Source organism: Chaetodon auriga, chromosome 7, assembly GCF_051107435.1.
Source record: "Chaetodon auriga isolate fChaAug3 chromosome 7, fChaAug3.hap1, whole genome shotgun sequence".
NCBI classification, from domain to species: Eukaryota; Metazoa; Chordata; class Actinopteri; order Chaetodontiformes; family Chaetodontidae; genus Chaetodon; species Chaetodon auriga.
In genome coordinates, this window is record NC_135080.1 from 12,228,903 (window position 1) to 12,245,314 (window position 16,412).

The 16,412-nt window shown below is 39.9% G+C and overlaps 1 protein-coding gene across 4 annotated transcripts in view; it reads left to right on the forward strand.

Annotated features, from left to right (window-relative positions):
• The window catches only part of grik4 (glutamate receptor, ionotropic, kainate 4), a 263,602-nt gene that overhangs the window by 1,783 nt on the left and 245,407 nt on the right, over nt 1-16,412 (forward strand). For 2 of the 4 annotated variants that reach the window (XM_076735286.1, XM_076735287.1), the window contains exon 2: nt 2,424-2,579. The exons of the other annotated variants lie outside the window; for them this stretch is intronic. The gene's annotated coding sequence lies outside the window, so the exon portion shown is untranslated. The remainder of the gene's footprint in view (nt 1-2,423; nt 2,580-16,412) is intronic. 4 annotated transcript variants of the gene reach the window in all.

The window sequence follows — 16,412 nt, forward strand, 5'->3', positions numbered from 1 at the left end:
AAAAACAACAGATATATGGCTTCTGTCTGGCAAAGAGTTAATCTGCATCCAAGCAGACAGCTTGATTATCCTCCTTCATATGACATATAACTTACTGTAAATTAACAGCATTTAATATTCAAAGATATATTCAGTTCTACTAAAAGTGTCAGGTGTTTGAATGGATTTGGCTTCCTCTACACCCCTCATTAAAGGTTGTTCCCACTGAGCAATATTTCATAACAGATTAGCTTTTATGCTTTTCTGGTGGAAATAAAATGTCATCTGTACTTTTCTCCAATATCTAGCAAAATAGTCACTCTGAACTTTATTGGCAACTGCGTAGTAACCACCTGTTAGTGCTACGCTGGAGCCAGCTGATGCTAGCATTTCTGCAAGCTCAAGTACTTTGTGTTGATCCCAGAATGAATAAATGCTGCGTCTATAAACACAAACTGCTTTGCTGGCTGTCTTGTTATAAGTCTGATATTTGCTCTACAGAATCAATTTCATGTTCATAAGTTTATCTGCAGCTGGGCAATTCAAGTTCACGCAGTATTTGATGCCAAGTGCTACAGCTGATGCCTCGACAGCTTGACAGCTCAGTAATTGGGAATGATGATAATCTTGAATTGGCTATATGTAATTATGAATTGGGTGCATATCAACTGTTTTGTTCAGTCTAGCAGAGGTTTTCTTCCAAAACAGAGAGTAAGTTTTGAAAGCAGCAGCATGTGGGGATTAGGATGATAGAATTAAGAATAATTTAGTATCACTGGACAAACATTTACACAAATTCCTGGTTTGTGCTGCCAAGAAAAAACCCTATTAAAACAATTTTGTGAGGTGATAGATGAGATTACATCATGATAACTGACCAAACTCCCTCCACCAATGAAGACCATAAGATGAGGTTGAAAGCTCCATAAAAAAAGCTATTAAACTGACCTCAAGTTAAGATAATTTTATCAAGATACTATTTCCAAGGGCAAAAATGAACCTTTACTCTCTACATATGTGAGAGTCCATTTTGTCTGTTTATGTGTCAGCTAACATGGAGCAACTAAAAGCAGTGTCATCCATTCTGAAATTAATCAAGACCACTTCAGTGAATCATTTTATTGAATTGCTGAGGGTGATAGTGAATAGAAAATGCATAATAGATAGATGCATAATATAACTGCAGGTGCAGTCAGGATAGATTAGATTTCGGGGGTACAGTTTTGATAAGTGTTTGTTCCGAGGTTCATTGAACATATCATAAACGTGCGTCTTCTCCAGTTTAACACCAATCGCGACTCGTGTGACTAATGGCCTACTGAAATGACGGAGAGGTGGTCAAGGTTACGTAACGCCGAGGTATGTTAGCTTTAACTTAGTTTCCCACTTGTGTTGATGTAAAAGAAGCCAGTTTCCACTTAATTTAGGATCATAGTCCGTGTTTGTACCTGCTAGTTAGTCACCTTCAAGATAAAGGTTACCTACAATTAATTTAGCTAGTGGGTCAAGCTAACGTAGTTACATTTCTTATTTCACGCTTGAAGTCTTTTAATCTACTTTACCTCAAAGTTAACTTGAGTTACAAGGCGAACTAAAAAAAGCTTAGCTCGTTTGAGCTATTTATTGTGGCTCTAAAGATTGGACTTTAAGAATTAATGCTACGTTAGCTAGCTCGCTTAAAACGAGTAGTGTTGAATAATAGTGTCGACATTAGCTACTAGTTAGTTTGGTCTTGAACTGTCATAGCAACGGCAGCTAGCTAAGACAGGCTAATGTAATAGCCCAGTCGGAGCTAATATTAGCTAAGTTAAACATCTAGCAACTACTTTTCTACAAGGCAAGCAAGCATCAGGACATATTAAAAAACCCACGAACACTTTGACAATACTTTGACAACATGTTGTTTTAAATACATTGTTTATTCAGCTGAATCATAAAGTAGTTATTGGGCTGAATTTAATTTTGCTAAGGTTACTTTTTATTATTTAACAGCAGTCACTGGAATAAAAAAGTTTAAATACATGAGCGTGATGAGATAAACTAGAATGAATAAACGTACTTTAATGACTTATAGTGAATAAATGAAGCTGTTGTTTTCAATTACAATTAGCTTGGAATCATTAGTTTGAACAACCCAAATTTCTAAAGTTATATCATTTAATTGTACTATTATGATAACGGAAAGGCAATAAACAATGATGTTTAGTTATTGCCAAGCAGTAAATAGACCTCAAAAATAACACCATGTATTCATACTGCTTTCTAATGAAAAACCCTTTGAGACAAAATTACGATTTATGATTTTGAGCTGTTTACATAAAATTGACTTGACTTCCTGCAGACAGATAGTGCGTACAGTTGTCTTTAATGCTGCTGATGTTACTTTTAACAAATCATCCACCTGTGACAGATGTTAGAAAATGTTTCATTTGCTTTTAATGCAGTACTGTAAAAGAGTGGAAGGAGCAGCAGCTCAGCGCACCTTGATGCAAATCACTTCAGCTTCAGGACAGCAGAGTCAGGGCTAGTCCAAGTCCCAGACCAGCAGCAGACCTGTTCTCAACCAAGAAGGGGGTTCAGCTAACAGGAGGTGCCTGCAGGTAAAGTCTGTCACAGATGTTCAGGCCATGTGGATTCCACGTCTGCATTTTCACGCCAAATACCAGATTTCCACATTTAGAGGCACCAGTAAGTCTTTTTGTCTCTGTTTTTGTGCTGCACTTGGTGGAGGTGCAAATTCTGGTAGATTACCCAATGTCAATTTGTGCAAATGTAATTTTTTCTGTCCTCCTCTACCTGTTTGTGAATTTCATGGCTCTGTTTCATGGCTCCATTTCTGAAATGGGTGGAGTGATGCTGCTCACTCACAAGCTGCTATTTATTTGTGGGTGTGCTCCAGAGTTCACTTGTTTGCAGCGCTGTGTGTTATGAAACAGTTCCACTGTTTCAACACAGCACAATGTGGCCTTGTTGACAGCTGGCGTACCTGGAGCAGTAGTTGGCAATTGGGTTCAACCAAAGGCCAGTTTTTCAGCACATTCAGGGACAATGCAGGTTTATAGTCGCAACAGAGACACAGATCTTTATGTTTTTAATTATTTTGTTTTATTTTTAATTCATGTGTGAGCTATTTCCAGCCCATCTTATATAGTTAGACTTCTCAAGTACTATATATAAATAACTGAAGGTTGATCAGGCTTTAAATACTGTGTACTTTATCATTTTATAGTAAACCAAATGTGTATACCAGTCATTCAAAGACACAAAGCCTCAGTTAGCCCCAGTACCGATGGTACACGAAATTTTATAATGATGAATATGCATGATTATGGTAATTGAAATGCCTTTTACCAGTACTGTTTGCTAAAGTTTTCATGCTGACTATTTAAACAAATATTGATGATTAAAGTAGTGGCACTTTAAAAGGATGGGTGAACAGCTCATTTGGAGAAATGCAAACCCAACTATTCATTGTTACATAGCAGATAAACACATCCACATATCTAAACCACAGTTTGATGAGAAATTACGAGTGAATGGAAGAAAGGTTGGAAAGATAAAGCAACTATTACATCTGATGAGAGATTTGAAATTCTCATAGAAATGAAATTGACAGTGGTTACAGTCTCATGGTGTCCTTCAGCACTTCGGCTCTCAAGCTCTTGTCAGTTGATATGTGCAGTGCACTGAACTTATCATGGCAGCCTGGCAAAGTCTGACAGTAACATCATTGTTTTCATTTTAGCATTTTGCTGTTTCTTTGTCGTGAATAAGGAAGAAACATTTCCTTTAATTTACAGGTGTGTTGCACGAGTGGATACATGATCTGGCTCTCATGGTTTGTGTGACATTGCTTTCCGAGGTCTTGGCTGATTGTGTTGAAGGTTAATTATCATCAGCTGCTCTCTGCCTCACAGTGAGGGACAGAGTGACAATCACTAGTCCTTAACGAAGTCTCTTCTCCTGTGAGTGCGAAGGAACAGCGCTGCCGTGCTCTGCATCTGTCCTACTTCATTTACCCAGCCGTCACTGCAGCATGCTCACACTCATGACTGAATGCTCACACACACACTCAGCATACATTAGAAATGAATTTTTTTTTTAAAAACTGAGGCTATTTTGGCTGTCTGCTCTGAGCTGGCTTCTTGCTTTCATCCTTGCTTCCACAAGTCCCGTTTAACATATTCATTGTGCTAATATAGCTGGTGGAGTCATTTGCTCAAGGTTACACTAACATTGTCCTTCACATGATAAACACAGCATCCTAATGACACCCAGGTATGCCTCTCCACCTTCCTGATTTCTGCTCATTGTAAACATTACCGGACAGTCCTCAAGGTTGAGTGTTTTGGGCACATCCTAAACACTTGTACTTCTACTGGCATATGCACACTGTCTTTTACCTGTAGATACTTTTTCTTGCCATTCTTCTTAAGGGGAGCTTTGTCTTAGCCTGATAATTAAATTGAATTGATCGTTTCACTTGATCATTCAGTCTGACATTGTGTTCATGTTACATACAGTATATCAGTATATACACACTCACACACACTTATGAATGCCCCTATCATGTGTTTTGGTCAGCGATACCGAATGCTGATTGTCTTTGAGACATATTGGCTAATGCACGGCCAGTACTAATGGGTTTGACAGCTTTGCGCTGTATTGGGATTGTCACCAGGTGGAAGCGTAACCTTGGCAAGAAATGCTGCGTGACCGCAGAGTGCCAAGTAAAGAACCACAAAAAGTCAGTCTTGTTTAGAGGTGTAGTGCTCTTTGTTAAAGTAGCAGAGTGCACCTGTGAGGCACGCATTCATGCATGCTTGCTGTGGCTAGTTTCAAAGGTTATGTAACCACTGTTTTTATAGTGGCAAGTTCACAGGCATTAGTCAGCTATAACAACACAATATGAATTATTAGACTGATGCCATGAATATTTTCATAAAAAGAGAGAATTGAGAATACAATGTGGCAGTCAGCCAAACATCAAGCTAAGTAGCATTAAGTGATACCATGGATGTAATTAGCATGGCTTTAAGCAATACAGGTGAACGAACACAAATAGCTTGTGTTTTGAATGATTTAATTTACTTTTTTGTGCCTAGCAAATTAAGCCACATTCGAAATATCCAGTCTGAGGAAAAGTTGCAGAGGTTAAGCTCATCTAATAGGCTTTGAAAACATAACTAAGCAAGCTTTCATCATCTTCAGGCGCTGTGGATGCAGCACAAGCTGGCCAAGTTTACCAGGCTGGCTTTGTACCGTTTCTTTGCAAATGCATCACAAATAAAGAAACAGTCAGAAGCGTGAATGATGAATGAAAGCATGTTTTGCTGCATTTTCATCTTTGCTTATTCATATTAGATAGCTAGAAACTGAGCAAAAAATCGTTTATTTCACTATCCTGCTTGAAGGCAACCAGCAGCTACCTGCTACTTTGAGGTTGAATGTATTCTTACATGTTGCTCAGTGCATGGGTTAATATTGTGACTCAGTCAATACACCTTAAATGGCATTATGACCAGATTATGTGAACTATGGATATTCAGTTTCCTCATTTAGAAGAAAACTTACTTTTACTTACTTTCAGATCTATCAGCAGGCCAGTGTTAAGAACTCCCAAGGAGCAATGCAACAAGTAACCTACAGTAACAGAAATACGCTGTGTAATCTGTCTCCACCTCTTCTTTTACCATAGCAGGTGATGTGTGGCATGTGGAGGACAGAACGGCAGAGGATGCCTCTTGCTACAGGAGTGGGAGTGCAGTTGTAGTGAGGTATTAGCAAAACAGAGTACCTAATAACTTAACAAAACACGTGAGATCGCTGAGTGTCACTGACTGGCTAGTTGCCATGGCCTCCAATTACCTTTGAAATGCACTTTTTAAGTTATAAACACTTGTTTTGCTTTGCCTGTTAGTGAGCCAACTTAAGTAGAAAAGGTCATGTTAGAGGTGGCTAACTGATGATGTCATTGATTTCTGTTAGTTAACCAGTTGAACAAAGACAGCTTCCCAATCTAAATCATACATCCAAGGTTGAATATACAATTACACGTGGACCAAGAGGTCTAGTTAGTCCTAAATCTAACTAGGTGAAGCCTTTCAAACTTAAACTTCTACTTTGTAGTGTAGTTATCTGTTGTACTTTGCCCACCATGGGTTAATATCATTGCCACAAGCAGCGGCATTGTGTCTGCAAGAGGCTTTCCAAATATTTTTTAAACTAACACTTTTCACCGTGGATCATATTGTTAGAGATGTTATTTCTCACTGCCTCTGGCGTTTTGCCAGCACAACATTTTGACTGAGAAGAATGAAAAGATATTACTTTGTCATCCAAGCTCCCATAGGTCAGCATTGATATATTACAGTAAAAAAAATCCAGAAAGTCAATATTGATTCACAATCAGCCAAACTGATTCACATTCAAACAGATTCGTGTGCAGGCAAAGCTGAATCGAGTTCACTGTTGCGATAGCAATGTGAGCTGTGTTTTGCAAAAATAAACCTCAGTTTGAGAAAAATCTTGCTGCGAAGGCGCTGTAGGAAAGCCCAATTTGTGGTACCTTTTGCAGGGATCAAAGTCAGTTCATACTGGGTGACATTCTGCAAGCATGTAATGTTGTATTCCTCTGTATTTGATTCTGAACTGAAGAAGCAGGAAGGAGCCAATGAAGCTTTTAATTGTGTGTCTCACAACATGCCGTGAATGGCCATGTAGGGGGATTTTACAGTGAAACAAGAATAACCCTGATAAATGACATATAAAAGAGGAAACAGTTTGTGAATATGAATAAGCAAGGTCCTGTTATATGCTGGAATTTGAGATTTCTCACCCAATCCTTGAAATATGTTATTCTTTATTCTTTACTGTTACTTTGTGGAACTATTTGGACTTGTGAAGAATCCTAACTTTGTTGTTTTCTGTGCAGGCAGGTCTAGTTTTCTCTCATATCCTATAAAGGTTTCTTCATACAAATTTTCAAGGAATGTACAATATACACCCAGTGGCCACTTTAATAGGTACACACAACAAGGTCTACGTTTACAAAGATAGAGATGTTGAGTTTTGGTTGGCACTGCCAGAGAGGTTTTAATTTGATAATGTTTATTATTGAGATAATAGTTTGCAGAGGTGTCAAACTCGACTACATTATATTGAGAGATGTTTCTAATGATTTTCCCACGCCAAACATGAGGGGGAGGAATATTAAACATACATTTTAATATAATGCAGTCCAGTACAACACCAACAATAACTACATCCTCAGTAATGAACACTTATTGGAGGGTTTTAAAAACAAAATGCCCATTATAAGTGTTGTAAAGGAAGGTGGCAGGGGTGTTTTACTGGACTGTGTTAGATTGCATAAGTATAACCAAAAAAGTGTAGTTTTCTGAACAAAATTTTAAGATCACATATGTGCAAAAGTTTCAAGTGAACAGGCATCAATAGTAAGCTAGTCTCTCTGCTGCTCTGGTTGTCTGCACCCATCCGATGGGAAGATTGCTAGAAAGTTATGGAAGCGGAAAGCTTAAGAGAGTTTTCTGACTCTATTTTGAATAAGTGCCTGCCTGAGCAAACATGATATTATGTCTGCAAGGGCCATTTGCAATGTGCTGACAAGAAAAGTGAAGTAAGATTCATGGTCTCATTGCACTCTTGATCAATTGATGGATTGGACATGGGAGCCCAACTCCCCAAAGTTGTGAAGGTTAACCAGCTACTGCATATCCATCCTTTTGCCTTTAAAGCATGCACACAGCAACTTGCAACAATGCAAAGACATGTCATTTGCCTGGATGCTGGTGTTCTTTAGGGAGCATTTGTGCAAGAATTTGACAACTACGAGTACACACAAGACAAATCCTCTTTCAGATACATGTAAGCAGTTTTCAAAATGTAACAGAAGGAAAGTGAGTGACTAAAGGACTCCAGTTTATAATCATATGAGATCCTTGGAGATAAGAGCCCGCACAGAGTTGCTGTTTTCGCAGTAGTCGTCTGCTTTTGTCAGGCAACATCTTTGCAGCCCAGTTGCAAACACAGCACAGACTAGTGCCAGGTCATAGCCTGGTCGTTGAAAATCACTGACCTGCACTATCTATGTGATTCGTCTTGGGCTTATTTCTTTGCTCGTTTTTCTTATGACAGTAGGCCTGTGTATGTGTGCACTGTGTGCTGTTGGCAGTGGTTCATCTGACTGTCTCAGATGATCCATATCCACTGCACAACTTGTCAAATGTTTAGACAGTGATAAACGAGAGGGAGAATATGTGCAAGGCAGGCTGCCATAGATAAAGCACCTGCAGGGATTCTGACCTACCTGTGGTCAAGAGAAAAGAGAAACCTAGATGGACACACCAATATGTGTTTCTTCCCTACAAGGCCAGCGAAGTAACATCAGAGTTGGTATAAAGACACTTACAGGCCCATAGCAAGGTAACTTTGCGCTTTTAAATTAAAATTTAGATTTAAAAGAGCCAAGATTTTAATTAGGCTATAGCTCTCAATGTCTTATGTTGAATGAGGTGAAAGAATTATTCAGCGACCACTGATGACATGATCTATAGTTAATGATGACTGGTGATAATTGTAGCAGAGTGAAAATCTTGGCTGTCTGGTTAATGTCCTCTCAGCCCGTCTGTGTCAGCATTTGTTCTCAGCCAAAGGTTGTATTGTTGAGAGAGAAACACCACTGTATCCTTTTGATGTTTTAAAGGCTAGGTTTCTTTGTAGATGAACTATCTAGATTCAGATGAGTAGCTTGCAGCTGGGTTGGTAGTTGTTGAGTGTAAATTACCGACTGCTGGCTGATAGTGACCAGTGTTTGAAATCTTCTAAGCACATTGTGTTTTTTTTAGGTTTGTCACATCATAAGCTCTTTATTGGGATCTCTTTGAAGCTGTGACATGTGCTGTTAGTTTGGGAAACAAACTTTGACATTGTAACACATGACTAGTCCAGAGTTTTTCATGATTACCATTCATGGACAACTATGCTGTTATCCTTAAACATAATGTTACCTTTGAATGCCATTATTGAAAACAAGTGAACCCATTGTGGAATATCTCGCTTAATTTAAACTAAATTGGTCAATTTTTCTTTGAAAAACTCGTTTGAGTGTAGACCACCACCATAGCATGCAGTGTACAAGTGCAAGTGAGAGGGCACACTGATCGTTTTCTTCGAAGGTAAACTGAAGCTGGTACCTTGAGTCAGGCAGTTGGCAGCTGTTCATTCACGCAGACTAACAAAGCCCAGTGTAGTCTGTGTACATCAGAGTGAAATTCAAAGATGGCCTTTATAATGGACTCTGAAATGGCCTGAGTCTCAGGCTAAAGCGTAAGGAAGGGAGAGATGTGTAATTTCCCTTTGCACTATGTTGACACAGATAAATGGTCTGCTTGCTGTAGCCTTGCCCTCATTATTATGCTACAAGGGAGGTTACATTTTCAATACTGCAAACAAATAACACATTAAAGTTGTAAACTAATGAGGGATATGCAAGTGGACTAGACAGATCTTGCCCACTTTTCTCCATGTAATCCTCCATGATTAACCTCTAATTTCACAGATGTCTCTTGAACTGCCAGGGACTTGCTTTTGAGATCAATACAGTGCAGCATTATTTGCATGATGGAGCTCTGCTTTTTGATATTCTGTCTCCCAAGTGTGCATTTGGAACGGACTTTGGAGTGTGGAAGGGGAGTATAATTTAGTGTGCACAGGAAAGAACTTTCCATAGCTTTTATCTAGCACTGTCATGTTGTCAGACTGTAGCCATTATTTAGTTAGATCAGGAAATAGTGCAAAAGGGTGGAAATATACTGACATGATATCCCAAAAACAAATTTCAACTTCTGCTATATGGTTATTTTTGTCCTCTAGAAAGAGTGAGTTATTTAAATGAGTTCATAGTGCTTTGTTAAACATAGCCCTTCTTCCAGCAGCAGTATGCCAGGGTTCACTTTAACATATAAAGCCATGAATTTAGTCGGTTAGACTGCAGAACTTTTTATAATGAGGCTCTGGTGGCTTCAAGATAATTTGAGTTAACTCAGGGGCAGCAGCAGTCGTACAGGCTATGTACGTTCAGCTGCTGTGAAATCAGACAAGTCTCAGCATACAGAGATTTCTGTCTTTCAGGCCTGGTTACAAAAAAGTACTCAAAAATGTAAGATGGTGATAAATTAAAGGAAAACCAGAATGAACAAGTAAAACATAACAAATGCAGATGCCTCCAAATAGGACACCAGGGGCCACTGAATTGTGAGTATGATGTGAATGATCGTTGCTATGGCCTTGACAGTCACCAGATTCTTATCTCGACAAAAAAATTCCTCTTCCAGATCCAAGGAAGCAAGCACAAATGTTAACTTTGAGACTCAATGTAACAGTTTGCCAGTAAAAATAAACCCAAGTGACACCTTTGGCATCTAATAGACAAGCTTAGTGATTCTCCAACGACTCGGGAGTTACCTCCCGTAGTCCAGCTAGTGTGCTGCTGTTGCCTCCAGGCAATAGCCAGCCTGGGAGACATGCAGTTTGATGGTGGGTCCATGAAGTAGAGAAGATGGAGTTGGAGTTCTGTAGATCGGGTGAACTATGAATTACGGACTTTTTACCTCGTTTTTGGCAAGATAAGCGATTATTACTCTCAGCATGAACTGGGCCTCTTCTGCTCATTGGGAATGCTAGATAGGCACATTTTCTGAATTTATTCATATTACGGGAAGGATGTGACCTACAGTCCGCCAGTTAAGGATCACCAGTTATGGGCTGTGTCCAGATTAACTTGCCATTCAGTCCGAATGCAGACCAAGGTTCGAACTTTGAGAAGCCCTTATCTAGACCAAGGAGAACTGAAGCTGTTTTGAATGCTTGTTTGGGCCCAACACCTTACTGATACACTTGATGTTTTCCTTTAATTTGTCACCCACAAGTTTGTTAGCATGTGTGTATCCATAGCTGATAAAGAAAATACATTAATTTTTTTTCTCTGTTACATGTTTGATAACTTCATAGACTGGATATCAAAGCCACTATGCGGATGTGATATGAGATGCATACTGTACTGTTGGTAAAATTGTGAGATTCTGTATTATATGAATATTTATTCAGCTAAAACTCAGGGATCCTTCTCCACCTATCAGCCCTGAAGACTATCATATTAATTTATCTGTGGTTGGCTACTTTTCCCACTGGTGCTTGCAAAAAATGAACATTGTTAGACTTGATCCTGGTACATCACTCCTAAAGCCCCCCATCTTGTGAACCAGCCCTCCGTGCCTTCCCAATTCCCCCTTGTTGGCCTGTATGGCAGCCAATTCGGCTGGCAGCACTGCACTTCACTGTGATTTGTGAATGTGAATTTTATCAAACATCAATATTCTCTTTTGAATCATATCCAAATGGGCATTTTATAGCGCTGCGGGCAAGAAATGAGCTCTATGCTCAATATTGCGCCTTTCTTAGTATTGCCAGACCACCTCTTATTCCATCTCCAGTTCTTTAAGATGAAAATTAGAATTCTGCTCGCCTTCACTTGGCCATGACGAGACAAGTCTCGGGGTAGTGAACTTTATATTTCTATAGATTACGGTTCGCAAGTGCAACCTCGATCAGAGCCTTCTCTTATTCAGGTCTTGAGAGCAGTTCACAATAGAGTAAGATGCTTCATGCTGACTGAAGGAGACTTGTGTTGCACAATAAGTTCCTCAGCCTCCAGGGTGTAATCCATACCAGAAAAATTGCACACATTTCTCATGTAGGTTTTAATGGCTGCTGTTATTTGTATTATGGTGACAAAAGACACCAGTTGGTCAGGTCCCAAGGTACTGGAACTAAGTGGTCTTCAGTGCACTGTCTTCCTTTACTTCCTCTTTCTTTGCAATACCTTTTTGTCCAGTGATTCTTCCTGTCTCTGTTTTCTTCAAGCTCACATTCCCTTTTACTATTTTCCTTTCTGCTTTTTTTTTTCCATGCACATTCCTTGCTATCATTCCCTTTCTGTCTCATTTTGCGTTCTCATTCTGATTAGCCACGGGAATGAACCGGTATCCATCCATTTTAACTCTGGGGAAGTTCCAGTGTCTGCGGTCCCTCTTGGAGAAACGTTCAGTGACCATACTTTCCAGGTCCCTAGGCCTAGATTGCTTCCATGGTTGAGTCCACTCTGCCCAGCTTTCTCCATTCGTAGCCTGCTTCCAGGTCCTCCCAGCCTGCTTCTTCCACGCATTTTTTTTTCTTCCTCCTGCTTCCTTCTTTCCTCTCTCCTCTGACTAATCTGTCTCTCTTTGTGGGAGATTTAAGTTTCAGTGATTTGCCCCAGAGGTTAGTTGCCACTGACACTTCCTTTCTCCTTATCATCACTCTGTATTGAAGAGCTGCAGAGCAGTCTCTACGGATAGTCCTCATGAACATACACTTGTAGCTGTACGAGACCCCACTATTTATGCCGTATATACTATGTGGCTTTCCATTCATTCTAATTGGTTAGCGCAGGTCGTGAGTCAGTGCACATCTGCACCTCTCAGCTTGATTGACATGTGGCAGCAGGGGACTAGGCAAATCCCAGGTGTAGAGGCAGTATGTCTTGGCTACTTTTTAATCATGTTCTGCAGGCTGGGGCCGATAAGAGATGTAAGGGTGATTATGGTTCAAGGAGGATGTCCTTGTGCAGGGGCCTTGGGATTATGGTTCTCTGCTGTGTTCTGACTAGGAGAATGAATACATCAGTATTCAGATGGTAGCTTCCTTAGGGGTTACAGAGTTACTGGAGAGATTTGGAACGGAGAAGAGAGACTTGAACTTGAATCGAACGCCCTAGGATTGTGTGTAATCTGTGAACTCATTCCATTCTGATGAGCACAGCAGATGGGCAGTATGGGTGTTAATAGCATTTTAGATATGATGAGCTCAGTTGACCTCAAAACTCTGTTCTCACTTCATTTTCAATATGCGAATAGCATCGATATGATCCTGGGCGATGCTCCTGTGTAAAAGGTGTGAAGAGAAGTCACTGTATGACCTTCTCTGATAGTTGCTAGGCTATCAGATTTCCAGAGAAAATAGTATTAAATAGAGTGAGATCAAAAAGGCCCAAAAATAGCACAGCCATTTTTGCGTGGCAAGCCATGCAAAAATTTACTGGCTGGAAAGGCAGATCTAGGGGCGAAAGACTAAATTCAAGAAGACCTTGCACTCATACAAAATTCACAAACTGATGTATTTGAAAACAGTTTTGCTCTGGTCATGCCACAGCTTGAAAACATTTCACTTAATATGTAACTTTATTGGTCATATGTAGAAATAAATGGTAATGTTGCAGTTAAACGTCTGCATTAAAGTCTTTGTTTTTAGAGCTCTGACAGATCGCGCTGGACTGATACACTGGCTCAGGCCACCTCATGTCGTCTGTTAATAGCTGCACATGAACACACTGCAGTCAGCTAACTTGCACAAATGTTCTCTGCCGTTGGTGATGGCAAGGAAACAGTCTGTATTTGTTCTCTGCATGAAGAGATGAACAAAACCAACTAGCAAACCACTCTCATGCCACTGTGAATCTGATTAAACAGTCTGATTGTATACTTGGAATACAAATTAAAATAGACTATGTCTGGGAAAAAAAGCTGGTGTTGTCAGCCTCTGTGTGTTTTGCTTGTGAAAGAGGAATGAAAGAGGCAGGGGTGAAAATTAAGGAGAAAGAGCACTTAATGTTTGAAATTACTGATTCATTAGGTTGAAGGGCCAGTAAATCAAGCAATGGTCAAGCACACTTGACTTAAAGGTGCCCAATGGCTGACTGACTCTTTTATATGTGAGTGTAGGGGTCTTTGCTTCTATGTTTCTATAAATGTGCTGCCATGGAGGTTATATTGTTACTGTAGGTTGCACTAGATTTAATTACTTTGCATACATTTTCCAGTTGACGTATGTTTTATACAGTGTATCGTGACATAAAACTGCGCATTAAGTGTAAATGTACTCATGTTTAATGTAGTAGCTGCTAGGCCTGCCATTGTATATTTGACTGATGCATGCACTCCAGAATGGGACACTGCGTGCTTCTGAAATTGCTTGTGCTTTATAAACACAATGACAGGAAGAGGTGGTTTCTTCAGCTGCAGTGACGGCAATCTATGGCCAGTCAGTTATAATGAGAGAAAACAAAAGGATCGGAGGTGGGTCAGGGGTAGGGTTGGAAATTACCACCTGCCACCCGGCAAATGCTGGGGATTTTGTATAGTGTGGGGGGAATTTGCTCAACCTACAAGCCACGGTGGCAGGTAAATAGAAGTAGTGTAACAGAGCCGTTGTGGCATTCGTCAACACATTGAATCGTGATTGTGCTGGTTTCACTTTAATGAGGAGACACAGGAGAATAATGTGCCATTACATCACAGTAGCTGAGAGGTCTGCATAAAAAAACCTCCCAGAAGGAGACACAGGCCAAAGAGGTGAAGGTCATAAAACGTTTTTTTAGTGAGAAGTGGAGAAAAACTGACAATGAGGAGTCCCATGATTGGTTTGTTTACAAGGAGACGAGACAGACAATGGTCTGTTCGGTATGTCGTCGACATGCTTCAGATGCCAGTATGAGAAGCCATAAAAGACCATGAATCATCCAAATTCCTTATCCAGGTAAGAAAGATAGCACAAGGAAAATCAGCTCCGGAGGATGTGGCTGCCATGAAGGCACTAATCAGCCTGAAGACAGCCCAGTTGGAGAAGATGAGCACACTGTTTAGGAATGCCATGCCCACGCAATTGCTTCATCAGTTCATGGTGTGTGTGTGTGTGTGTGTGTGTGAGTGTGAGAGAGAGACAGAGAGAATGTCAATATTTACCTTAAGAGTGTAAATATTTATGAAATAAAATAGCCTATTGCTTTAAAATGATTTTTCATATGCAGTTACACACACTGCCAGTTAAAAATGGCTGGTTCAAAAAAAAAAAAAAAAAAATTGAGCGGCTGGTAGATTTTGGAATCCAACAACCACAGTGACAGGTGGACAGAAAAGTTGATTTCCAAACCTGGGCAGGAGCACACATGATAATCTCCAAAGACCCAAAAGATTTCTGCTGGAAATTTGACCCCTTGTACTGTGTAAGACATGGGGATTGTGCTTTCAATAAGATCTGTAATACATACAAATCATTGTCGTAATGTGAAGAGTCCCATGATTGGTTTGTTTATGAGGAGACGAGACAGACTGTCTGTTCAGAGAGACACAAATGCTGCATACCCATACAACTGAAAGGACCATAGTGGAGCCAGAGTCTCCCCGTTTATAGCATCAAATAACCTAACTTATCAGAAAAAATAATATTTGAACACACTGTTCTGTGATAAGAACTACCTAAAATGACAGGAACCATCTTTGGCAGAAATTTATTTGACGTGTACTTTGATTTTTTGGTTTGGCCCATGTCTTTCATAAACAGAGATGTGTCTAGAGATAAAACGGTGCTGAACAGATTGCTAAAATTACCTGTATTCACATGGTGTTCACAGTATGTGACCTGCAAGGGGAGGAGACTGGAAAATTGGAGTCTTGCTGCCTGAAACTTCTCATTGAGCCCACAGTATGCAAGCCCAGTCCACACTTCCAACCCACATCCTTAAACTCAACACATGCACGTTCTTTTTTTCCTCCTCTGCTGCACAAGATCCTTCATCATTAAAGAACTATCTTTTCTGACCTTTTCGAGCATGATATTCATGAATGCATGGTTAATTTTTCTCTATAGCCTGCATTAAGTTGTCACTGTTACATTAAGAATAGTGAAGTGTTGAAAAAAGGGACTCTACACTGTGTACTTATCAGCTCAACTAATTGGGCTCTCATTTATTTTAAAGTCATTTTTAAAATTACCTGGCAGTATTACAGTATTATATGTGGCTGACATTGTGCATATATGTGATTTACACAGTTAAGCTTTATGCAAGGACACGATAAATGTCGATGAGCGTGTATATATGTGTGTGTGTGGATATAGATTGTAGATATAGAATGTCGTTTTTGTGGAAACACTCCTTTAATTTTATGGTTGTGGCCATCGGCTGTTAGATTTGGTGGAGGGGCTGACTCAGCTGTGAGTGAGCGAGAGCCAGTACACTGAAAAGAATGCAGCAGTAAACAGGTGGATTGCCACATAAAAGCAGCGCATACAGAGGACTGAAGTTGTAAACTCCCTGTTGGTTAAAAGTTTTGAGCACGTCCTCTCGGTCTGTATGATTAATCCAAATACGATCACAATCATGATTCTGGCCTCTATGCCCTCTCATTTTTATTGTATGTGAAAATTATTGTGCTGTGTTTGTGTTTGCAATGTGTCAATACAAACGCACCCAGTTTCTGCTGTGAAAGAAAAAAGCTTGTTGGAGACAACAAAAATGCATCAGAGTCGCAGAATAGTGA